At 44.4% G+C, this 25746-nt stretch overlaps 1 long non-coding RNA gene across 2 annotated transcripts; it reads left to right on the top strand.

The window, feature by feature from the left end:
* The first annotated feature begins 1329 nt into the window (after positions 1–1329).
* LOC310889435 lies at positions 1330–14713 on the top strand. 2 transcript variants are annotated; one of them, XR_014576562.1, is made up of 4 exons: positions 1330–2124; positions 13426–13692; positions 13983–14103; positions 14544–14713. It is a non-coding gene; the product is annotated as an uncharacterized lncRNA (long non-coding RNA). The 2 variants fall into 2 exon arrangements; XR_014576563.1 differs by having other exon boundaries at positions 13426–13702.
* Positions 14714–25746: the final 11033 nt, after the last annotated feature.

The raw sequence follows: 25746 nt of genomic DNA, 5'->3' as shown, positions 1-25746 counted from the left end.
TCTCTAAGTTTGGTCATGGTATCTCTCACAATTCCAGTATGGTCAGCATATACACAACATTCCTCCCTGAGTGCGGTGCACAACCCTCCTTGTTGTAAGTACAATAAATCTAGTCCTCTGCGATTCTGTAATACTACTTCGGATAACGATCTTATATATTTTTTCTAAAGCGCTGATAGATTTTTCAATTCTGGCTAAATCTTCATCCACAGCCGTTCTCAGAGAGGTGATCCCTTTTCCTTGTTTCATTAACGAGGCAACCCCTGTGCCTACCCCTGCACCCCCCCCCCCCAAATTATTAGGGTAGCCACGGTCAATGTGGAAATTTGTTCCCGTTTTGTCAAATCGGGTTCTTGATTTTTTGTCATACATAAAACTCTGTGGGTGGTAGAGTCTCTTTGGAATAATTATTACTTTAACACAGAATTCTACAGACGCATCGAACAAGTCCAGGGATAGACAAGGGGTAATTCCTGTCTTTGAGCATACCCACCTAGCGTTCTCTGCAGGTAATAACCATTTCGCCTTTTTTTTTATACTTCCGACGTTAGTTTGATTTGCACACAAGTGCATTTTATCGGGCGGGACTTGTCCCACGCATCTCCCCTTCCCAGTTACTTGGATCGTCGTTATGCCCTGACTCTCTTTCCCCCACGTACATTGCAAGGGATTGGATCCATTTACCCACCGGGCCTTCTCATTGACCCCTGCAGCTTCATAAAAGGGCGGCCTTACCCCATAACAGAGCCAGCACCGCTTAGTCAGGTTAGGGCTGGTGGCATTTAACAGCTGGTAGCTTACCTGCATAAATTTCCACAGGGAAGTTTTTCCATTGTCATTTCCGGGATTCCGGATGATGGTGTCATTACTAACAGTAAAATTTCCAATATTTTTCTTGATACCCTCTTCATCCAAGCTTGGGTTCAATACAGGATTGGGCCACACTGATTCAGGAGGATCTGGTGGAGCGACCTCCTTTTTTATGAATATGAAGCCTCCTCTATCGGTTCCAGGTTCCCAGAACCTTACACCCCAGGTTTTCCCTATCTCCCATCCTCGATCGTTAGGCTGTAATACTGTAACCCTCAGAGATTTACAAGTTCCGGCGTTGTTTACGCTACCGTCATAACTGTAAGTAGGCTCACGGCAACCTTCTGGTATGCAAGTAACATTGAGATACTTATCGGGAGGGTGTCTCCACCACCTCGGAGTAGCTATTGTTTCACAGCCCCAGTTTGCGCAAAAATAGTGCTTTGGATAGTTACAGTAACTTTTTCCTGGCTTTGAGCTAGGACACCAATAGGTAGCCTTTGCATTGGAAGCCCCCCCAGAAGTATTGTCTCAGGGGACTACACAGGTGGTGTTCCGTTTTTCCTCCGCATCCTAGTACTGTCCCGAGTAATTCGCAATTGGTTATGTTGAAAGAAGGTGCACCTGCCGTAATATTAGTTTTGAGGATCTTCGAGTCATCCCAGCTACCCAGGGTCCACTTAAAGGGCTGGTGCGAATATCCCCCGTCGGCCCCAGCTGGACAGGGGATATTCAGTAGGAGAGGTAGCGCCAACATACACCAGAAGGGCAACATCCATTTATAATTCTGGGGAGGTTGTTTCAAGTCACGGTGGGTACCAGGGCAGTTTATTCGGCCGGATCCCATTATCCAAAATAGGGGTGGGTACCACATAATCCGCCCCACCGTTGTACCCCTCTGCCTCGCCCACCTACTTGGTTGCCTCAAGCAGCGGGGTTTACTTTCTTCACGGCAGCAAGAGTAATCTTCAGGGGCCTAGGTACCGATTTTCCTGTTCCAGCCACTCCCAGTCCCAGTTGCTCACTCCTCCTTAGGCGCGTTACCCTTCTGATGTATGGGGTTAGGCACATTAAGGAATTTCCCCTCTTTCCCCCCACTTCCCAGTTCCTGTTTACAATGGACCTGTTGATTTCTTAGAGAGGGCTATGAGTCATACGATCACGAATTCACTCCTCAATCCCTTTTCGCAGGGTCAGTTTCAAGTCTCCAGGTCGGCTGGCCACTCTCCACCGTTCCTCCGGTATTGGTCCTTTAACTCGGCTGGCATGAGTCCATCCTTTCTCGGCTGTCCGGACAGCTGTGTCCGGTAAGTGGTAAGTAAAACAAGGTAGGGTCCTTCCCAACGAGGAGTTAAAGAGGTCTCTCTCCAGGATTTTATCAGAACCTGGTCTCCTGGTTTGATCCTGTGTATGGCCACCTCTGGGGGGGGGGGGGGGGGCGTTGTACCACTAATCCCTTTTCACGCAGCTGCCTCCTCCTAATCATAAGCGATACTATATATGATTGTATTTGCGACTCTTCCAACTGAGGATGATCAGTTGGGAGCTCTAAATCATACGGCATCCCGTATAACATCTCAAAAGGGGATATTCCTCCATCTGTTCGAGGCTGGGTTCTTATGTTTAGTAAAGCCAATGGGAGGCATTTTACCCATGAGGTTTTTGTTTCTATCATTAACTTGGTTAATTGTTTTTTTATTTCCCCATTCATCCTTTCTACCTTTCCCGAGCTTTGTGGATGCCACAGGGTATGATATTCCCATTTGGTCCCCAGGGAGGAGAGAGTGTCTGGCTAACTTTGAGACAAAATGCGGCCCTCTGTCGGAGTCTATTGCCTCGATCGATCCGTATCTGGGGATTATATTTTCCAACAGTATCTTTACCACCGTCTGGGCCGTAGCTCGGGCTACTGGAAAGGCTTCCACAAAATGAGTTAGGTGGTCAACCATTACCGGTAAGTATCTATATTGTCCCACCTTTGGTAGCTCTGTGAAACCTATTTGAATTCTAGCAAATGGTCTGTGGGCTAATTCTCTTCCCCCTAAAGGTCTCTCTCTTAGTTGTTGCTTATTTACTCTTAAGCAGATCATACATTCATTAACTATTCTCTTAGCGATATTGTATATACCAATACACATATACTTCGTAGCAAATTGGTCCACCAACGCTTGAGTTCCCCAGTGAGTTTTTTCATGGAATTTCTGCATAACCCTCAGGGCCAAAGATTTCGGGAGACCCTCTCGACCATCAGGGAGTTCCCATTTACCTTCAGTTAGTTCCTTCACACCCATTTGAGTTACTTTGTCTTTCTCTTGCACAGTGAAGCTGAGGATGAAATGTTGCTCCCCATGGAGACGGCAGTAGCTATATCGGGGGTTGTTATATCTACAGTGCACTGCCTCTATTCCATAATCCTTCCAACAATCATAACAGGGGAACTCGGTTAAATTCTTCCCACAGGATGGGCAATCTTTCCGATTCTCCTTGGTATATATCACCATCAGCGCTGCCCTTTTAGCTTCATGATCAGCTAGGTTATTTCCCCTAACTAATGGGTTCAGTCCCTTTTGGTGTCCTCTCAAATGTACTACTGCTATTCCTATTGGCCCTCTCAAAGCCTGCAAAATTTCACTGATCAATTCCTGATGAATCAATCCCTTACCTTGAGAGTTTATTCGGCCCCTGTCTTCCCAAATTTTTCCAAAAGTATGCACTACCCTGAAGGCATACTTGGAATCAGGCTATATGGTTCCAGTTTTACCTTTTACCATTTGTAGGGCCCTTAATACTGCATATCGTTCACATGCTTGGGCCGACCAACTGGGACTCAGAGGTCCTGACTCTATTACAGAGAAGTTTTCTCCATTGATAATTGCATATCCTGACCTCCTTTTTCCCTCGACCACCCTCGACCACCTTCGCCTCCCGTTCGTGGCCCAGTCCCTCGCGGGAGGTTGGAACCGCACTACCAGGGAGTCCGCACTCGCTTCGTCCTTGATTGGACGTCTCACACAGGCACACTCTGGGATTCCCAACCCCAACCGAACTGATAAGCGGCCTATACTTACTCACTCCTGAGTCTTCGTTCGGAGCTTCGTGCACAAAGATTAAGGCGTTACTGGTTGTTTATTTACTTGCCGCTGGAACTTTAGGTTCGTCGGTAGGGATGCCTTTGCTTGGGGACCTCCAGACAGGGACCGCAGAATCAGCCGGGCGTGCCTCCCCTGGGAGGGATCCAGCCAAGCTACCACTTACCGAGTCACGGCACCAATTTATTATAAATTAATTTTGGTAGAAATCATTCCCGACACATCGTGGGTAAGGTATATCCAATTTCAATTTATTTGAGCAATTCAGCAAGCAGCGATAAGTAAAACAGCGCTGGGCGGCCGGGGAGTCTCCTGCTCCGCCAACGGCACACACCTAAGCCCGCCAGAGTCTCGATTTATAGCCTAGTAGTTCCAGGTTTAGTAGCATTTCCTGGTGTCTTCTACGACTGCGCGGCCTGATGCTAGGGGGTATTCATCAGTCCTCTGGTGGTCGTGGGGTTGAAGATCGTCGTCGTCCTCTGCGTTGCGGTCATGACTTTGCTGCTGATATGTGTGTTCCCATGCGAGGGGGAATGCCATTTTGCCCTTTTTTGGAGCTGGTTTCTACTGCAATTGTTAACGGAACAGAAAATTCCTATACTTGTTTTTTTCCTTCAACAGGATATTGGGGGGTATAAGCAGTCAACCGTTGAAACCCCCTATGAGCAACATTTAATGAATAAACAAGGCTTTACCCATTACACACCCATCCAGGGAGTCCTATGGGGAGCTTTCTCTGGACTCGCCACGGATAGATAGACTACAGAGCTTAAGATGTTACTTTGATTTCCATTTTCCCTTGTTCCAAAGAAACTTTTGCATCCACTCTTCCCAGCAAGTCCCTTTCTAAGAAGGGCCTAAGCAAATTGGGTAAGTAGAAAAACGGATGGATTCCCATCATTTTTCCCCAATTCCAACCTTAAGCACTGCAAAAAAAAAAAAAAAGCCTTTTCCTTTCGGCCAGTTGCTCCTACTGCATTGGCAGACCTAGCGCTTTTCCAGAATCAACTTTTGGATTAACTCAAAGAAAGAAGCTCCCATATCCAACCTAAAAATCCATGCCTCTCTCTTCATTCCTAGCTTTATTTCAACCAGTCGATCTGCTACGATAGATGCCCCTGGTCCCCGTCATTCCTGCTCTGACTCTTGCAAGTTTATCCTGCAACCTAAGACAATTTCTTTCTGACATCAGGAGCTGATTAGAAAGAGGCTAGCCAATTGTCTCTGTTTGTCTTCCGAAGCCAGGTCCAAACTGGTCTATTTTTTTTCTTCTCTGCATCTCAAAGCTGGGCCAAAAATTCCATAGGGGTTTCTTTTGGACCTTGTTAGAATAGATTCTCAATTCCCAGTTTAACCAGATTTTGGTATTTACGAGAGGCCCCAGAGGGCTCACACCTGTGATTTCCTCTTTCCCTACTCATTCAGCTTCAAACAGCTTTGTCAAATACTACATGCCACACCTTTAGCACCTTCAATAACCCTGTTAACGCTTCTTTTGATCTTTCTCCAGCCTGTACTTTCACCAAAGGCTCAGTTAGGGGCCAACTTAATTCCATATCTTTTTGCCTCCAGGATGGTGAAACAGCATATCAGTATACAACATTTCATCCCATTTTCGTTCTCTCCTCAAAAACAACACTAATTGCAGGATGGCGTTCTAGCTGATTCATCCATAAAGTGGCCATTTAGCTCCATCCTCAAGCTTGTATAGTGGCCACCCTTGACTGCAATGCTTCAGGAGAGTCCTCTTGCTTTCTGTGCCCCCACTTCCGACAATATCCTTCCAATGTGCCAGTATTCACCCAAGGGGGCTTTTCTTTAAAACGGCTTTTTTCTGGGTATTGCCCATTTCCTTGATTTCCTATCCCGCCTTTTTTATCATTTCTATTCCTTATTAGTTACTGTCCCTTGTTTCAATTTCCACCCAAACCTTTTATTGCACGTTTTTACCGCCTTCTCCCAATCTTCTTCCCAAACGTCCCACCTATTTCTGTTAAACCTGTAGGTAACACTTTCCATTTACATCTTCAGTTAATTGCTTATTGATCTCAGAATCTTCTACTTCAGTTTCTAAGACACAATTGGGCTAGCTAAGACCTACGAATCACCATCCTTTACTTTGTTCCCCATCTCCCTGCAGAGCTCACTCTAACATCCCTGTTGGAAGGAGAACGCTTTCTTACCTGAGAGGACTGCTGTGCATGGCTGTCCTGTGTCTCCATTGATCAGACTCACAGGAAAGTAAACCAAATGACGATGAAGCAGATTTACCTCTGGACGTATCATAGTATGTATTGAAATGGGACCTGTAAGAACAAAGTGCATTCTCAAGTGAGTCCTTTCCCATTGATTTCCTTAGTCACTGGGAAACTCTTACAGAAAATTCAGGAAAACAATTCCCCTGCATGGAAACCTCATTTTGTCTGTAGAACTAAGCATTTATCCCGGGATATTCAGTTTTTCGACATTGTATAAGCCTTCCTGCTCTCACTTCCCTCCGTTTTTCATTTCTTTTCTTCCTAAGACACCCGTGAAAAACTTAAGAAACCTCCTGGTCAATAACTTTCTTCAGACAGCGTCAATGATATCACAGCAACCCAGACTTATTTAACTTTTTCTTTAACATAGCTAACACAGATTCTGTATCATTCTCACGCAGACCAGTCCCCAGCTTGATCATCTGAATTGAATTTGTTTTATAGTAAACAGATTTTCTTATCATTTTTATTACAGCAGATGAAAAAAGCGCTCACTCTTTTGCTGGCTTTCCATCACATCTAATTGACTGAGACACCCTGATTCCCTGTCTTTATTTGCTTTCTGCAGAATTCTCCCACCTCTTTTGGTTCAAGTTCGACTGGCAAAAAGCTTTTCACTGGTTACTACACTTAGCTGCTATACGTTTTTGTTTCTTAAGATAACTGTTGTCATATTTTTCAATAGAACATTGCCATGATCTATTTTGTAAGGTCTAGAAAAAAAGAACCCCCCCAACCCCAAGCCCCACCCCCACCCCACCCAGAAAAAAAAAAAAAAAAAAAAGATGCTTAGTCCTTTAACATAAAATACTTCTTCATTTGGCTGGATGGAGGAAGTTAAACACGCTTTATATTCTATCCATGTAGACTGCACTCAGGAGAAGTTTATGGAAAATTCTGCTGACAAATGCAGAATCCAGCTTGACTGCTCTAGGAAGTGGAACAGACCCACAGTGGACACGAGAACGTGCTGTCAGAACAATTAGGAAATAAAATCTATCGTGATCTAAGTTACTGACAACTGTTAAATTAATTCACTTTGTTCTTATTCAGCTTGGAGGAAATGGGCACAGAAATTACTCATTTACCCTAAGTACATCTCTGTCACCTTCTTCTCATCTCCAACATGATTCTCATTTTCAGATTGACCTCAGTGTAAACTGTGAGTCTATGTCAAGTGTCATGCACCAAGTGTCAGAGGCAACTGTGCTCTGACCAACACTACCTGTGCTGGACAAGCTATGGAGAGCAGAAATATTTCTGTAGTGGTCCTAGGAGAACCCCAGTTCCTTTGGATGCAGCTCTTCTTAGAACACTAAGGAAAATCTATTCCTCAAAGGCTGCATCTCTATTAGATGCTGGGATGGAGCAAGAATGTAGTTTTGCAATAAAACTCCAGTAATCACATTTACTCCATCCGGTTGCAGTTTCACAGAGGATTAGTGCTACATGAATGAATGTTCTCTCTAAAGAAACAGAAATTAAAGATCTGTTTCAGGTGCAAGATCAATGTATTGCAACCCCGAAAGGGGATATAAAAACCCAAACTAATCACCTGTTCTTCCGATAGAGTTGAATCAAAGTTTGCAGGCATTTTTGTCCAATGGCTCCAAATGAATCTAGTCCAAAGCTCCTAGATGCTGGAACCACATGACGAATATGTAAGGCCTTTAGCCTTAGCTGCTTTGATCTACTGATCTTCTCCAACTGGACTACATTGCTTGTTGCTATACCTCCAAGGGAACACAACACAGTTTGGATAAATTCACAGTCTAGAAAGAGCTCCAGCAGGAACATGGGTCTCCCTTGCTACCATCATCACAGAAGGTGTGGCAGCCACAGGGCCACTTCATTCATTCACTCACAGAGCACCAATAACAAATACTCCTTGCTGTAATATTCCTTTGTTGCAAAACTACATTATTGCTCCATCTCCACACCTAATATAGATGCGGCCTTCGATGAATAGACTTTCTTCAGTGTTCCAGTAAAAGTCATTGCTTATTAAGTTTAACTGCCTTTGAAAAAATAATACTAGGAGGTCTGTACAATTGGCAGCACAGGGGTTGACCCATATATCATCGAGGGTCTGTCTGGAATGGTACGAGCTGGTAATAGTTTTGTTTCAGATGTGTTTCAGCTATGCCCATTGCCTAGCACAGAAGCAGGAGAAAATGCCTATTTACTGTTCTAGATGTCCAACACTCAATTTTAATTCTTCTTCAAGTTAGCGGTTCCAACAATCCAAACCAGATGCCCAGCCTCCCAATCTAATGCATGAGCAGAGGGGCTCTCTGAAACACCAGTACAGACTAGGTGAGAAATACCTTGAAAGCAGCCCTGTGGAGAAGGACTTGGGGGTACTGGTCGATGAGAAGCTCAACAGGAGCCAGCAATATGCACTTGCAACCCAGAAATCCAACTGTATCCTGGGCTGCATCAAAAGCAGAGTGGCCAGCAGGGCGAGAGAGGTGATTGTCCCCCTCTGCTCTGCCCTCCAGAGTCCGGGGCATGGAGTAGCAGGGCTCCCAGCACAAGAGAGACCTGGACCTGCAGTTGGTCCAGAGCAGAGCCACAAAAATGATCATCAGAGGTATGGAGTACCTCTCCTGTGAAGACAGGCTGAGGATAGACTCAGGTAAGGAAGAGATTTTTACTATGAGGGTGAGGAGACACTGGAAGAGGTCACCCAAAGAAGCTGTGGATGCCCCATTCCTGGAAGTGTCCAAGGCTAGGACAGATGGGGCATTGAGCAACCTCGTCTGGTGGGAGGTGTTCCTGCCCATGGCAGGGGGTTGGAACTTGATGATCTTTAAGATTCCTTCCATCCTAAACCGGTCTATGATTCTATATGGTAGGGAATATCCCTTTGGCCAGTTTGGCTCAGATGTCCTGGCTGTGTTGCCTCCCAGCTTTTTTGCAACCACAGCCTCCTCACTGGCAGGGCAATGTGAAAAAAAAAAATAAAAAAAAAATGGAAAAGGCCTTAAAACTGTGCAAGCCCTTCTCAGCAATAACTAAAACAATGGAGTGAAGCCAGGTTTGCTCTGATAGCATTCTTCATGATCCAGCACAAGTGACTGCTCTCGCAAGATCAGGTTCATTTCTTCTGAACCAGTCGGTATTTTGGAGGCTCCCATTTCCTCAAAAATCTCCAAATTCTAACAAAATACATCATTCGTGCTTCTGTCAAGCACACACGGATTTCTTCTGTTTTATTATGGACAGCGAGCTTAGGGAGACTGAATCTATACCTCAGTAATGGTCATTACAGCCACAAGGGAAGCCACAAGGGAGATCAGGGACACTCTCAGCTGAGGAAACAGTTTTATCACACGTGCAAGAGTCAGTTGTGTTGTTTCACAGTTAGCTTATTGTCTTGGTGAAGACCTCACTTCTTCAGCTTCTCCTACGTTAGACAAATTACTGAGTGGGAAAGCAATTAGTACTTAATGCTATAATACATCAACTGTTCCAAATCTTCTCAGACACTGAGAAATAACATAAAGAAAAACAATGTAGTATGAACGGTAGTTTGCATTGCTATGGTTATAATTACCATTACCATTATTATTGTTACCGTATGTAAAAAGAAAAAAAAAGGCATACGTATACTGTTAATATTTTATTTTATTTTAACTGGCAAAAACGTACTTCTGGTGTAATGCAGCGAGATTTTCTGTTATTCTATTCCAAGAATTTCAGCTGAGACTTTATTTTGCTCTACAGGAACCTTAAGGGAGGCTCCAGGGAGGTGGGAGTTGTTTCTCTTCTCCCACACCCCACATGACAAGACAAGAGCAAAAAGCCTTAAGTTGCGCCAGGGGAGGTTTACGTTGGTTATTAGGAAAAATTTCTTCACCAAAAGGGTTGCTCTGGTGGGTTTATGTGGCAAGGTTTTGGTAGCAGGGGGCCATAGGGGTGGCTTCTGTAAGAAGAATCTAGAAGCTGCCCCATGTCACATAAGGGCCCTGCTGCTGACCAGAGCCGAGCCAATAACCTACGTTGTTTGCACCTCTGTGAGAGCATATTTAAGGAAGTGGGGAAAAAATAACAAAAAAGGCTGCTTCACAGGGAGAGAGAGAGGAGTGAGAAACAGCCTTGCAGGCACTTACATCAGCGAAGAAGGAGGGGGACAGGTGCTCCGGGTGCCAGAGCAGAAGTCCCCTGCAGCATGTGAAGAGGCCCCTGGTGGAGCAGGCTGTCCCCCTGCAGCCCATGGGTCCCACATGGAGCAGATCTCCACGCTGCAGCCCGTGGAGGAGCCCCCGGTGGAGCAGGTGGAGGTGGCCTGGAGGAGGCTGCGGCCCATGGAGAGCCCCCGCAGGAGCAGGCCCCGGGCCGGAGCTGCAGCCCGTGGAGAGGAGCCCACGCAGGAGCAGGGGGTCTGAGGGGGGAGCTGCCGCCCACCCTGGGGGGACCCGTGCTGGAGCAGTTTGCTCCTGGGGGATGGATGGACCCCGTGGTATGGAGCCATGTGGGAGCTGTTCTTGAAGAGCTGCTGCCTGCGGGCAGCCCCCGCAGGCTCAGTTCGGGAAGGACGGCATCCCGTGGGAGGGACCCCACGTGGAGCAGGGGCAGGGGGCTATCGCCCCGTCCTTATCTCAACCCTTGAGCCCTTTGCATTGCATTTTCTTCCCCTTCCTCAACTGAGATCTTCTCAGACACTGAGAAATTACATAAAGAAAAACAATGAACGGTAGTTTGCATTGCTATGGTTATTATTATCATTACCATTATTATTGTTACCGTCTGTAAAAAAATAAAATCAAAAAGAAGATATACATATACTCTTAAGATTTTATTTCATTTTGTTTTATTTATTTTATTTTATTTTATTTTATTTTATTTTATTTTATTTTATTTTATTTTATTTTATTTTTTGTGTTGTTTTATTTTATCTTGTTTTATTTATTTTGTTTTGTTTTGTTTTGTTTATTTTATTTTATTTTATTTTACCTTATTTTATTTTATTTTATTTTATTTTATTTTATTTTATTTTATTTTATTTTATTTTATTTTATTTTATTATATATTTAACTGGCGAAAACATACTTCCGGTGTAATGCAGCGAGATTTTCTGTTATTCTATTTGAATGACAGTTTTTCCACCCTCAAAAATGAAAATTGTTCTTGTGGAACATGTGGTCAAGAAGTGTGACCAGGAAGGCCAAGGGCATCCTGGCTTGTATCAGAAACAGAGTGCCCATCAGGACTAGGGAAGTGATTGTCCCTCTGTGCTCGGCTCTAGTGAGGCCGCACCTAGAGTACTGTGTCCATCGAACACATCGAGGTGCTGGAGCGTGTCCAGAGAAGGGCTCTGAAGCCTGTTAAGGGTTTAGAGAACAAGTCTTGTGAGGAGCGACTGAAGGAGCTGGGGTTGGTTAGCCTGGAGAAAAGGAGGTTCAGCAGAGACTTTATTGTGCTCTACAGGAACCTTAAAGGAGGCTCCAGAGAGGTGGGGATCGTTCTCTTCTCCCAAGCCCCACGTGACAAGACAAGAGCAAAAACCCTTAAGTTGCGCCAGGGGAGGTTTAGGGTGGTTATTAGGAAAAATTTCTTCACTGAAAGGGTTGCTCTGGTGGGTTTACGTGGCAAAGTTTTGGTAGCAGGGGGCTATCTCCCCGTCCTTATCTCAACCCTTGAGCCGTTTGCATCGCATTTTCTTCCCCTTTCTCTTTGAGGAGGGGGAGTGAGAGAGTGGCCGTGGTGGAACTCGGCTGCCCACCCGATTAAAACCACCGCAGCCGCAAAGTACTGGAAAATTTTTCAGAAGAAACAAGGAGTTTAACAAGGAAAAATATAGTTTCCTTTTTAAGGCTTCCTGGATAATTGGGCTTATTTCATATTCCCAACTCGGAGGAAGAGAATTGTTGATTTCACCTTCTTTTTTCTTACACGGAAATAAAAAGTCAACAGCTCTGGAAGTAAGGGGAACGTATCACAATCAAGCTCCTTTTGTCTGTAATCCTTGCTGAAGGACAAGATTTATCCCACACCTTCCACGGATGTATGGTAGCAGAGAATAATTTTGGAACTACTCTAATTAAAGTCAACTTGGGGATAGTGGCACTTCTCTAATTGTTTCTGAGACATACGCATTAGCAACAGAGAGTGTTCTGTTGTCATTGCAAGGCCCCTACGGTGACGACTTCAGAAACAGAACTGAGTGATGTCACCATGGCAATTTGGGAGCAGCTGCCTCTGTGCAGGTTTAGCTAGGAGGGACAGAGAAGCGTGCTGGATGTGATGAAACCACGTGAGGATTTGTGGATCCCACCTTGAGGTGCATAGAGAGGGCCCATGCCCTTCTGTAAGTGGTTTGATGCTTGGCTGAGGCAAAAAATGTGTTTTTATTGTGAATACTTCGTTTTAGTATTCTGTAGTTTGTGTAAAGTCCTTTCTCAAGCATTAAGTTTGGTACTTTTGCTCAGTGATGTAGCTGCACAGAGTGACAGATGCAATGTATGGGTGAGGGCCTCTGCACGTTCTCTTTTTCCTACACACGATCAACAGATAAGGGTGGACAAATAAGAGTGTGCTGTGCTCCTGCCATACGCCTCAAGTACTAAAGCATAAACAAGAGACTTAAAAGTACCCCTGTCACATTAAAATTCAGGACAGCAATGTACTTCATCAAATGGGCTGACCTGTTGAGTGTCTCAGGATGTTGTGTATGAAGATGCACTCCATCTGCTTCCAGATTAGCACTTGCAGTGAGCAAGCTGCCTGACCTTAACATTTTTCATTTAATTTTTCACCTCAGTTTTGCTGGTTCTCCGTGATTCATTCTTGGTCTAGAAAGAAAAAAACAAAAAAACAACAAACAAAAAAGTGACCTCAGATCAAAATAAAAGGATTTCCTTCTCATTAATTACATGTTCTTAACTTGACAGATTTGGTTATTGACTAAGAAAGCAAATATCTGGCCAGATATGGCCAAATATCTGGCCAAATGAAACAAGCAGCTAGCTTGCTGGAGACACTGTCTGGGAAACAGTGAAAACACTTGCAGACAAAAACATATCAAAGGACTAACGCTTTGAGCTTAATTCTAAACAAACATCATAAACTCAAAACTCTTGTTTGTCTTCCTAACAGGCTGGTATAGTAACATGTCACATTGGATGACTTTGCAGCATAGATGTCAGGAATGCAGCTTGGGATCACCAACTTCTACTTAGAGTTTAGTTTGACGGGATGAGCAAGTAATTTTTCCTGGGTTGATGGAAATCTGCTCTAAAGTCTGTTTTCTAACACTCTCATAGATACTTCTCTGTCCATCGCTCTGTCCTGCCAACTCTGCTGTGAGTGTGAAGTTGTGGCAAGAGGGATTTCCTCTTCCTAATTTGACCTGGTGGACACCAACTTTCCTACTAAATTGCCGACGTTGCTGAGGAGGCAGCAGTATCAAAGCCCTGTTGATGAAGATAGAAAAAGCTTGGGGAGGCTTTGGCATTTCTGTACAATGCTGCTCCCTGATTGTGACCCAAGACTCAGATTCTGAATGAAGCAAAGCAAGCTAGAAGAAAACTGTATGTCCTGGTAATTTTTTATTTTCTTTTATTGTATATTTTCATTCTTCACCTGTAAGAAAATCTAAATCTTTAAACCACTTGTTTGAAAACACAGTTTTATGGAAATGATTTTGGGTGTGCTCCTTCACCTTCTTTGGAACCTGTTTAACCTCGCTTCACTTATAGGAGACCTATGCTCAAATTTATGCTTACCGTGATAAAGCGGTATTCTTTTGGTATTCTTTTCTTTGATGATTGCACGTGAGGCTGAAAAGAGTTTTCAGGATGATTCTTCTTTTCCTTTGCAGTCTCCAAAACTCCGTATTATAGCTGATCTTCATCTCTGACCTGAAGAGCTTCACAGGCCAGAAGAGAATTGAGATGAAGAAGGAAATAGAGAATGCTGATGAATATTTCCAATTACCACCCGTAAGTTTTGTGAAAGACTCAGGTGCATTTCTGTAGCGGTAGAAAGTTAATAAAATAATGATCATGCACTTGAAGGCAAGTAATGGTATAAAAATGAAGAATGCAAGGCCCTGGTTAAAGACAATCTTTAGGCTGCTTCCAGATCAACACTTTATTTGCTTATTCCACAACCTCATCTCCACTTGCTTAGAAGCTGTGAAGATTGGAAGTACACTTAGTGTTTTTCATCCACTCTGTGTAAACTTAGAAGAATTTTCACTGGCTATAAAAGCAGAAAAGACAAACAGACCCTCCTCTGGGGCTTCAGAATGCTCCTAAGATCACCCAGACTGGATAAGCAGAGATGCTCCAGTATAGGTGCATATAGATGCACTACAGATGGTGGCAGAGATGCTCTAGCATAGACGTGACGCACTTTGACAGCATCTTTTCTCTGACAGCAACTTACGTCTTGGTTCTTCACATCAAACCAGAGCAGTTTCTTTGCCTCCGGAACCTGCAGACTGACCTCTCGTGTGTATCTGTGGTGGACTGAGGGTAATGTTTGTAACACACCCTGATGCTGTATTCACTTTAACTTGTAGAAAAGAGAGCAAGAAGCTTCACAGCAGTTTCTTAGGTGCCTGTCTGTCTGTCTATCTATCTGTCAATTTATCTACCCATATGCATAGTTAGTTAGTTAGTTATTTACTTTTTTAAAGACATCTTTTGTTCACTAACATGAAGCCTCTGACTGTTACTAATGTATGGGACATACCGTGACAGCATAATAGTGTATAAATACCTTTCATCTCATCCTTGCTATTGTTACTGTATTTTAAAAATAATTGTGCACATAATTACCCGCTTTTACTCTGTTTTAAAAAAATACCTACTTACTCGATTATAAAATCCTATAAAAAGGGGTGAACTCAAAAGGAAAGAGAAGCCAATTTTCATTACATTTCTAAATTAAACAGCTAATCCTGATAGATTCACTCCCTTTCATATAGAACACTCAAGAAATAAAACAGTAAAAATTCACATAATACTTCTTTTATAATAAGATTGCATTGCACAATAGTTCTTTGCCTAACCCTGCAGTTACCCCACAGGCACTGCAATTGCTTACTTGGTCTTCTCCTTTACTTGTTTTCAAGGTTTACTTTTCTAACCACTCCTTAATGTTACAACATTGGATTTATTTACCTCCTTAGATATCAAGATAATAAAGCATTTGCTTCATAGGACAGCACTTTGATGCTTTACGGGGCTAATGACCAAAGTTCTCAAAGCACTTTTCATCCGTGATTTAGATATTTCTCCATCTTTCCATCTTCCTTTAGAACTCTTAACTGAAGTATTAGGTGAAGAAGAACACTGAAACCAGCTGAAGCCATAGCAGACACAGGTCATAGCAGCCACAAGCATAGCAGACACAGCCATAGCAGACACAAGGACAGGCTTCTGTTAGGAAGTAATTCAGAGTGATTCCATGGTGTACTTCAGACAGATTTACTCTGGTCCTCTGGACTAAGCATCCCCAAAGGGTATTTCAAAGCTCTCTGAATGATCTGTCATTATCTCTTACACTGTAGTCTCCATTAGGAAAGGGTAAATATTCATTGCCCATGTGGAAAGGAATTGCTCAGTTAGTTGTTTCTAACCAAAATCTCTTGATTGTGTTCTATTTACAGAAGCCACTTGGCTAGCCAAGCCAAGTTTCATTGAAAATGGAAGTAGTGGAACTACTTCAAAAGCGTGCTTCTGCTTCTAAGCAAAACTGCACTGTAGCTGGGGACACAGTAAGACGATGTGTCCAAGGCAGGGTGGAATTGAAAGTCACCTGTCTGAGCCACAGAAAGAAGTCAGCGATTCCCAGTTTGAGACTCTTGCTTGACTAGTGACCCAGCAGCTGCAACGCTTATGATTACCGCTGACGGATTCCCATGAATAGCTTATTCCCAGTGATATAAGCTACGAGAATGACTGAAGCGATTTGAAGTGACGGTTCTCCCTCTTCGGCATTCAAGTTTGTGAAAGAAAGGAGAAGAGAGGAGAAGAAGAGAGGAGAGGAGGAGAAGAGAGACAAGAGGGGAGAGAAGGGGAGGGAAGGAGAGGGGAAGGGAGGGGAAGGGAAGGGAGGGGAGGGCAGGAAAAGGGAGGGCAGGGCAGGGGAGGGCCGTGTTGGGGAGTATAGGGGAGTGTAGGGGTGTGTAGGGGAGGGGAGTGTAGGGGAGGGTAGTATAAGGGAGTGTAGGGGAGTGTAGTGGAAGGGAGTGTGGGGGAGGAGAGTGCTGGGGAGAGGAGTGTAGGGTAGGGTATTGTAGGGGAGGGGAGAGTAGGGGAGAGGAGTATAGGGGAGGGGAGCGTAGGGGAGTATTGGGGAGTGTAGGGCAGGGGAGTGTAGGGCAGGGGAGTGTAAGGGAGGGGAGGGGAGGGAGGTGGAGGGAATGGGAGGGGGAGGGAATGGGAGGGGCGGGGAGGGCTACCCTAAATAAAATGGCCAAATAAATGACATTTTGGATCTGGAGCCAAATATTTATGTTGCCATTCATTCCACAACCTGATTTATCACTGCAATGTGCGTATTGCACAGTGCCATTAAAGGTTTGGCATGCACAGAGGGGGCTGAGTGTTTTCAGAAATAACTTTCCTTAATAACTGAATCAAGACTTCTGCTGTAATGCAAAAGATCAGGTAATTGATTAACATAGGGATGGCAGCTGAGCAGGGGAAACAGCTTCAAAACTTCCAAACATTTCCTTTATACAGAACTACAGCTCCTTCTTCTCTGCTCACCGCTTATGAAAGTTTCTCTCACCTGCTTAGTAAGCAGAAGCAGTAAAATGGGATTTAGAGGATCCAGCTAGAGCAGAAGTGCCACTTAGAGGAAGCAATCAATTTATAGGTAGTGCAGTGTTTGAAGAGAGTTTAAGCGGCTTTCCAAGGAACATATACTAGTGCAAAGCAACCGATTTATCTGACTCTCCAATGAAAGAAAAGGAAGTGCAAAGCAGCAAATGCTTGAGAGAGGGAAAAAGAGGTGCATCTCAGCTGTCTGGGGGGAAGAAGGCAGTCAGCTCTTAACAGATCATTTGCCATCTAATTTGTTTCTCAAAGATGTAACATTTAGTTAAGACAGTAGCAGTTTACTACACATGGTGCTGACAGAGGTTAAACAAAAGACACAAGGGCAGCAAGATCCCTCACTTGCTTCTCACACAAGGACAAAACTGTTATGGGAGAGAAATGCAGGTTACTTTCTCAAATCTCACAGCACTTTTTGACACCATTGGCTACGGGTTACCTCTTAAGTATTTGAAGATTTCAGTAGGGCTGACTGATTTAGATGTGGATAGGTTTAAATCACACTTGTCAATGTGCTATTAATGTTGAACCACAGCCATTTTTTCCCTAGACCTCTTAATATGCTAGGCAGTCCCAGGAAGCGTAAAACTTTGACCCGTGCTCTCCAGCATTTGCGTACTGCACTTTCTGTAGGTTCCTTATTCTCTAATCAGAATTCTGACAATCTCCTCAACAGCATACAGATAGAAAATCCACAGACCCAGATAAAACAGGCTCCCATCCGCTTGTATGATTGTCAGACATGCATTCTTTTATATTAACTGCTCTTGTCTTACTCCCTTCAGATGAAACATAAATAACTTCAGCTGACTTCTAAACTCTACAGACAGCTCTGGTGTTGCTGTGTGATGGAATATGATTTTTCCTTACAAGCCACCAATTATTTCCATGTCTTTTCTGGACCTTGGGATCTCTTTTGGGAGCTACATTACTCAGACAAATACAAGAAGGCTGAGATCACCACTGCCTCAACATAATGCAAAGTTTAAGGCCTTTATGACAGCCAGTTTGCAAATGAATGCAGCCCCATCTTCTCAGCGTTTTGAGACAGATGACTACCCAACACTGAACTGTCTCAAGGTTTCAAACTGAGACAGCTTTGTAGAAATAATAGAAAAATTTCATTACAATTGGCCTAGCATGGAATTTATTCTTAAAAAGTTTGCTAGAATATACTTGTAGACTTCAAAACTAGTACATCATCATTTGAACACTCCTTCGTCTACACGATATTCTCCAGAAATACCAAACTTTTAGTCCTGGCAGTTAGAGCTAATCAGTCATATTAGCTAATCAAATTCCCTGATCAGTCACATGAAGTCTGTTGGTGACATCTGTTCTGAGCTCTACAGCACTGGTCAGCTACTGCCTTGCGGAAATCAGACTCTATCTAGAACCTCAGAATGGTTATGTGAGAAACACTCCGTAGCCAATAACTTAGGCTCAGGCGAGGATCTCAGTGAAGTAGTAATTTATTCGCGATTGCAATGGCGGGCGCCCCACAAGCAGGAGAGCGCCCCCACTAGTTCCAAAGCACAGTTTATATACTTTTTGATGACAGGACCCTCCCCTGTTTCCCCATTGACTGGGTAATCCAGGTTCACAATCTATCTGATGCTTCACAGACAATGCCTGGCCTTCAGTTGCTGGCCTGTTAAATTTCAAGCTTCTTTTGACTTTTTTACTGTTTGAAGTGGTAATGTTTCATCACTTATCTGATTTGACTTGACACCGTGATTTTCACCTAATTGCTCTAAGGAGTCCGGCTGTCTGCATTTTACAAGGTTTTCTGTTAAGCTTTCTTATCACTGTAAGCATATTTCAATACCACATTCCTTCCTTCTATACAATGTAACACTGCAAAAACAACATTTCCATTCCCACAATTCCCCCCTTTTCTCTTTTTATAATTTGTTGATTTTTGCAAAATTTTGCTCTAAGGTGTAATTTGGTAGATGTCTTCCTCTTCTTCACTTTCTTTGCTTTCCATTTCCTCTAATATCATCATCTTATCTGAGTAGGGTGGTGGATCCATGGTCATTTGTTTCAAAAGTGCAGTTTCAATTAACCGTTGGACAAGTCCCCTTACACAGGGGATAATGCAACAACCAATGGCTGTCAAAACTCCTGCTACTACAATCAAGGATGTAAATATGGACACTACCATTCCTTTCCATTTACCAAACCAAGATTCCAACCATCCTGTGATGGAAGTGTCTGTTCCTGAGTTTTCTGCCAATTCATTGGCAAGGGTGGTAAGCCCTTGCAATGCTCTAGTTACTGTGCCATCCGGGGCAGTATTGTTAGGGATAAAAGTACAACAATGGTTGCCCAGCATCACGCACACACCACCTTTCTCCGCAAGAATCATATCTAATGCTATTCTGTTTTCCCAAGCCATTTTGCTGGTGGCATCTAGTTGTTCAGCGATTCCTCTTATCGCATCTCTTGTATAGTTTATGAATCTCTGCTGATTATAATAGATATAATTAATCCAATCCACATTTTTATTAATTGTTACCCACCAGAACAGTGACTCAAACCCTGCAACAATTTGATTCCTGGCTTTATGTTCATCAGGAACTCCTCTAGGCACCCCTATAGAATCTATGTATACTCTATCATCAAATGATATTCCTAAGCCTCTTTTACTTCTTCTGGGTATTTGTGATGTTTCGCTTTCAAATGCCAGGGTGAAGGGTATAGCTAATTGAACAAGTGCACAAGTGCCTCCCCAGTTAGATGGTAGGGTGGACCGTAAGATCTTCCCTCCACAGTACCACCAGAGATCTGCCCTAGGGATCTCAAGTCTTAAATAGTTTCCCATCAAGTCCTCGGTAGCATTCAAGGTCCTCGTGCACAAGGCAAATTCTCCCAGATGCCAGGTAGCACTCACACCCTGCCGTGAGAGGCAAGCTGTATGGTTACCTATAGCTGTGGAGAATACAGGGGAACCCTGATATTGCTATCATGCGAGGAAGGGAATAGCAAAGAGAGAGACTTACAGGCCTCATTTCCCCAGGCAGTCTTTTCTTGGTACAATGCAATCATACATCGCATTCCCTGGGAATCCTTGGTCCACCCCAATGGGCAGGGCACTATCTGGGCAATCAGTCATCCCGAGGCACAAGCATAGCAATTGCTATGGTTGAGACTCTGGACAGTATATTTGACCCATTCTATCCAGGCATTCACATCCCCATACCCTGTTTCAATCTCAAATGTTTGAACTGCCGCATTTCAAAGAGGGCCTCCTGTTTTCTCTCCTGTTTTCTCCTTGAGTTTCTCCCTTTCTCTGATGGCAATAGAGGATCGTTTCCATACAGCTATTCTCAATCTGGCTGTTGGGTCTCTACCAGTTATTTGTTCCCTCTGCTCAATTGTCGTTGGGCATTTAAATCTCCACAAGCTAACACCTCACAAGCATCAAACATGGCAGATTGTGGTACATAACCCTCTGTCACATTCACCCATATTTTTATGGGGTATCCCATCTTACTATTATCTGGTCATGCCTTTTCCAAGTTGCCAATTGACCAAGGCTTTCTCTGAGGCCTATAATCACTAAAAACAAAATTAATAATTGATTTTTCCCTGTCATTATTTTTAAACCTTAGGTTTCCAAATAATTATCAATACAAAGAATAAGATATACACTACTACCATAACAAACCCCCCTTGGGAACACTTCAATTCACTATAGGTCAGTCCTTTCTCTCAATCACAAGTCACACTCATTAGTTACCTGTGAAAATAAAAGGTTAGTTTACAATCGCAAGCTCTTATCCCGCTCAGAGTCCACTATGAGATTTTTCTCTTCGATTTCAGCTTCCAACAAGTCTTCTGTAGGAACAGCTTCCCAGGTACTAGGGTCGACGGATGCCTTCACTCGAGTATAGTGAGTCCAACCTTTTTCCGCAGTTCCTATGGCTGTTTCAGTGGTTAGTAGTACTTGGAAGTGTCCTTCCCATTCGGGCCGGAGTTGATCCTTTCCAGGTCTGAATCAGGACCCAATTTCCCACGGGTCCTGAGAAATGACAAAGAAGAGGACAACCCCAGAACACAGTTCTTAAGAAAACTCTCTTGTTTCGAATTGTGGTATCTCATCCCTTCTGCCCAGATAGGGTAATCCAAACAGCATCTCATACGGTGAAATTCCTATATCGTTTCTTGGTGCTGTTTGAACCTGGAGGAGTGCTAAAAGTAAACATTTTACCCAAGGAAGTTGGGTTTTTAACACTAATTTAGTTAATTGCTTCTTTAATGTCTGGTTCATTCGCTTTGCCTTCCCAGAAGAGGAGGGGTGCCAGGGGGTGTGAAAAGCCCACTCAATCTCTAAGGCCTGCATTAACCCTTGCAGTACTTGTGAAGTGAAATTATTTCCTTGATCTGAATCAATGTTTTCAGCTATCCCATATCTAGGGACTATTTGCTCCGGTGATACCTTAGCCACCGTGTTTGCAGTGGCAGATACAGAGGGGAAAGCTTACACCCATCCAGTCACGTGGCCAATTAGGACAAACAAGTACTTAAATCTCCCTCCTTTACGTAACTCAGTAAAGTCTACCTGTATACTTTGGAAAGGTCGAATCCCTGGCTCCCGTCCCCCTCTAGGTTAGTTACAAATGACCTTTTTATTTGCCTTTTGACATATGGTACATCCTCTGCATATTTGCTTCACTAAAGTGTATATTCCTACACAGACATACTTTCTTAGCACAACATCACACATTGCTTGCATCTCCCAATGACTCTCTTGATGTAAAACATCATATTTGCCTCGTTGGTGCTTTATTCAGCATTTCTCTCCCATCAGGGAGTATCCATTTTCCCTCAGGATTCGTGGCTCCTGATTCCTTAAAGAAATCTCTCTTAAAAACTTTTTAGTTCTTTCTTAGTTTTCAACAATTCCCTGAATCCTCTCTGGATTTATTCTCAGTTTTCCCTCAGACATTAGATGCCTTAAATACCTGACTTCTCTTTCTACGTATTGTAATTTATTTTTCAATACTCCCAAGCCCTGCTTTCCCAGAAAGTTGAATAGCTTGTTAGTAGTTTCTTTCACAACTGTTTTCTCCTGTCCTGACAATAAACGATCATACACATTTTGTAACAGAAATTCCTCCTTGGGAGGTTGGAATTGCTCCAAAATCTGTTCTAGAACTTTGCCCAAATTAATCAGAGGCCCTGTAAACCCCTGAGGTAAAACTGTCCATATGTATTGTTGCTTCCGCCCCCACTTCAGAGTCTTTCCAGTCAGAGGTGAATATATCTTTGCTCTCAGGGCCTGAGAGCACTCCATTAATACCACTGTTATTCCAGTCTAACAATTTACTATTTGAATGCCCAATTTCATCATCAAATCCCTTCCCAACAAGTTAGTCCCTGCCTTGGGTACATACAATAATTGCCCAGAGATCATTTTATCCCCTAGTCTCAGCTTGGTACCCCCCAAAGGTGGCACTGTTACCCCAGCCCCTTCTACCCCCATCACTCGTTAGGGTTTCATTAGTTAATTTAATCCCTGATACTTTACAGGCCAGCAATGACCTAGCTGCCCCTGTGTATTGTGTTTGATGGCAAGGTTCGGGAGGGGGCTGCAGTGGCAGCCCCCATGAGGAGAATCCAGAAACCACCCCGTAGCAGATAAGGGACAATTTCATCCGGCCCCAGAGGGGCCCACCGCTGCCCAGAGCCAAGCTATGAGCAACACAGTCCGTGCCTCTGTGAGAGCACATCCATGAAAACAAACAAACAAACAAACAAAAACCTGCTGCTCAACAGCAGCTGGGAGAGCGAGGAGTGAGAAACCTCCCCGCAGACACCAAAGTCAGCACAGACGGAGGGGGTGGAGGCGCTCCAGGCGCCGGAGCCGAAGCCCCCTGCGGCCTGTGGAGAGGCCCCTGGTGGAGCAGGCTGCCCCCCCCCCCGCCCCCCCTTCTCAATACTTGGGAAACTGACCAAACACCACAGCAAATATACCAAAACTTCTAGACTGTTACTTAGATAATGCCTACATCCTCTTTCCCTGCTCATTCAACTTTCCCAACTCATTCAAAAAAACAGCTCTGTCAAACATTACATACCACACCTTTAACACCTTCAATAACTCTTCTTAACACTTCTTCCTATCTTTCTCCAGCCTGTACTTTCTCCAAAGTCTCAGTCATTAGCCAACTTAATTCCATACCTTTCTCCCTCATCCCATTTTCCTTCTCTCCTCCTTCTTCCACTCAGGATATTCCTACCTGAAGTGGCCAGCCTGCCCACACTTAAAACATCCCATCAAAGCCTGTCCCTGCTAAGATTCAGGCCGCAACACGGGTAGCTTTCCTTGCCTGCCATTCCTTCATCTCTCTTCCCCTCTTTTCCATCCTGGCCCTGACTCCCCCTGAAGATTTTCTTCCTCTTTCTCCAACCCTCTGCCTCACTACCTGCTACATTGTCAATACCATTAGTTTCACTCTCTGCTTTTCCTTCTCATCTCCCCTACTGACACACACCTTCAGGGCCTCCCACAGGAGGGCCCCCCAGTGACTGTTCACTACATCCCCCCCACCTTCTGGAGCATTTTCTGTGCATCTTGCCAGGCTTCAATCACAAAATGAACTTTCAAGAGCCCTTGGGATACCGGGTCCTCAGGATTCATCCCCAAGTACTTTCTCATTCTGACCCCAAGTCTCTCATATGATTTCTGTGTTGCACACTATTATTCTTCCAGCCAGGATCGGCAAGTGGTTATTTCTGCCCTGCCGGTATTACCCCTGGTCCTGGAGGATGAGTTCTTTCCCATTTTTGTATTGCAGCTCTCCTCCTGATCATTCCCATTTCTTTCCCTGTAAACAACATATTTATATACATAATTCCCCCTCCCCAAGAGTATAAGTTAGGTCCTAGGAAACTCCTAACCTCTCTGCTGGTAAGGAGGGGGGGAAGTTCACTTAAGAGGATACACAGATAGTGTTAGTGCTGTTAGTATCAGGGAAGGCAAAATTCTCAGTACCTCTTCTACCTTGTTCTAATTCTTTTACCAGTTTGGGGTACCTCCTGTTCCCAGAGCTAATGTTATCTATAGTTCCTGTCTCTTCTTTCGGAGAAACTGCTACAGTAGCCGCTGCTGCTGCAGCAACTTGGGGGTTATAAGGAGGAGGTAAGTTATCCAGAAGGTCCCATTTATCACTTGTCTCTTCCTTTTTCTTTCCCTCTTTATTCTGATTTTTGCTCAAATTCAAATTTATTCCTTGTATCCAACAAGCTGCATACTCCGATTCTTCTTCCGAAAATGGAAATTTGTTATTAACATAAAAATTTAAGGCCTGACATACCCAATCTTTGTCAGACCCGTATTTTGGCCAAAATACTGCAGTTCCTTTAATTGGTTCTTTCGTCCAGACTGATACACAATATTTAACCATTTTCTTCCTATCTTTTTCCTTAGTTTTGGGGTTATTCTTCCAATTTCTCAACATCCTTCCTAAAGGACAGTCGGGAGGCACTCCCCCAGGGATATCTCCCTGTCCCTTGGAACTCATATTTCCCATTTTTCCTATCCTGGAAAATGGGGGTGTACTGCCAAGCACTTCCCCGTGCAAGGGCTACCGCACACCTATAAGTTACCAGATTCCCTGGTGTACTTCCGAGCACTACCCCGTGCAAGGATTACCGCACACCAAATTTCCCTGGTGTACTGCCAAGCACTACCCCGTGCAAGGCTTACTGCACACCAAATTTCCCTGGTGTACTCCAAGCACTACCCCGTGCAAGGATTACCGCACACCAAATTTCCCTGGTGTACTGCCAAGCACTACCCCGTGCAAGGATTACCGCACACCAAATTTCCCTGGTGTACTGCCAAGCACTACCCCGTGCAAGGCTTACCGCACACCAAATTTCCCTGGTGTACTCCAAGCACTACCCCGTGCAAGGATTACCGCACACCAAATTTCCCTGGTGTACTGCCAAGCACTACCCCGTGCAAGGCTTACCGCACACCAAATTTCCCTGGTGTACTCCAAGCACTACCCCGTGCAAGGATTACCGCACACCAAATTTCCCTGGTGTACTGCCAAGCACTACCCCGTGCAAGGCTTACCGCACACCAAAATTCCCTGGTGTACTCCAAGCACTACCCCGTGCAAGGATTACCGCACACCAAATTTCCCTGGTGTACTGCCAAGCACTACCCCGTGCAAGGCTTACCGCACACCAAATTTCCCTGGTGTACTCCAAGCACTACCCCGTGCAAGGATTACCGCACACCAAATTTCCCTGGTGTACTCCAAGCACTACCCCGTGCAAGGATTACCGCACACCAAATTTCCCTGGTGTACTGCCAAGCACTACCCCGTGCAAGGCTTACCGCACACCAAAATTCCCTGGTGTACTCCGAGCACTACCCCGTGCAAGGATTACCGCACACCAAATTTCCCTGGTGTACTCCAAGCACTACCCCGTGCAAGGATTACCGCACACCAAATTTCCCTGGTGTACTGCCAAGCACTACCCCGTGCAAGGCTTACCGCACACCAAAATTCCCTGGTGTACTCCAAGCACTACCCCGTGCAAGGATTACCGCACACCAAATTTCCCTGGTGTACTGCCAAGCACTACCCCGTGCAAGGCTTACCGCACACCAAATTTCCCTGGTGTACTCCAAGCACTACCCCGTGCAAGGATTACCGCACACCAAATTTCCCTGGTGTACTCCAAGCACTACCCCGTGCAAGGATTACCGCACACCAAATTTCCCTGGTGTACTGCCAAGCACTACCCCGTGCAAGGCTTACCGCACAC

The sequence above is a fragment of the Anser anser genome (genome assembly GCF_964211835.1).
Source record: "Anser anser genome assembly, chromosome: Z".
Classification (NCBI taxonomy): Eukaryota; Metazoa; Chordata; class Aves; order Anseriformes; family Anatidae; genus Anser; species Anser anser.
Note: the sequence above shows the minus strand (reverse complement) of the source record. Positions and strands in the feature narration are given on the sequence as shown.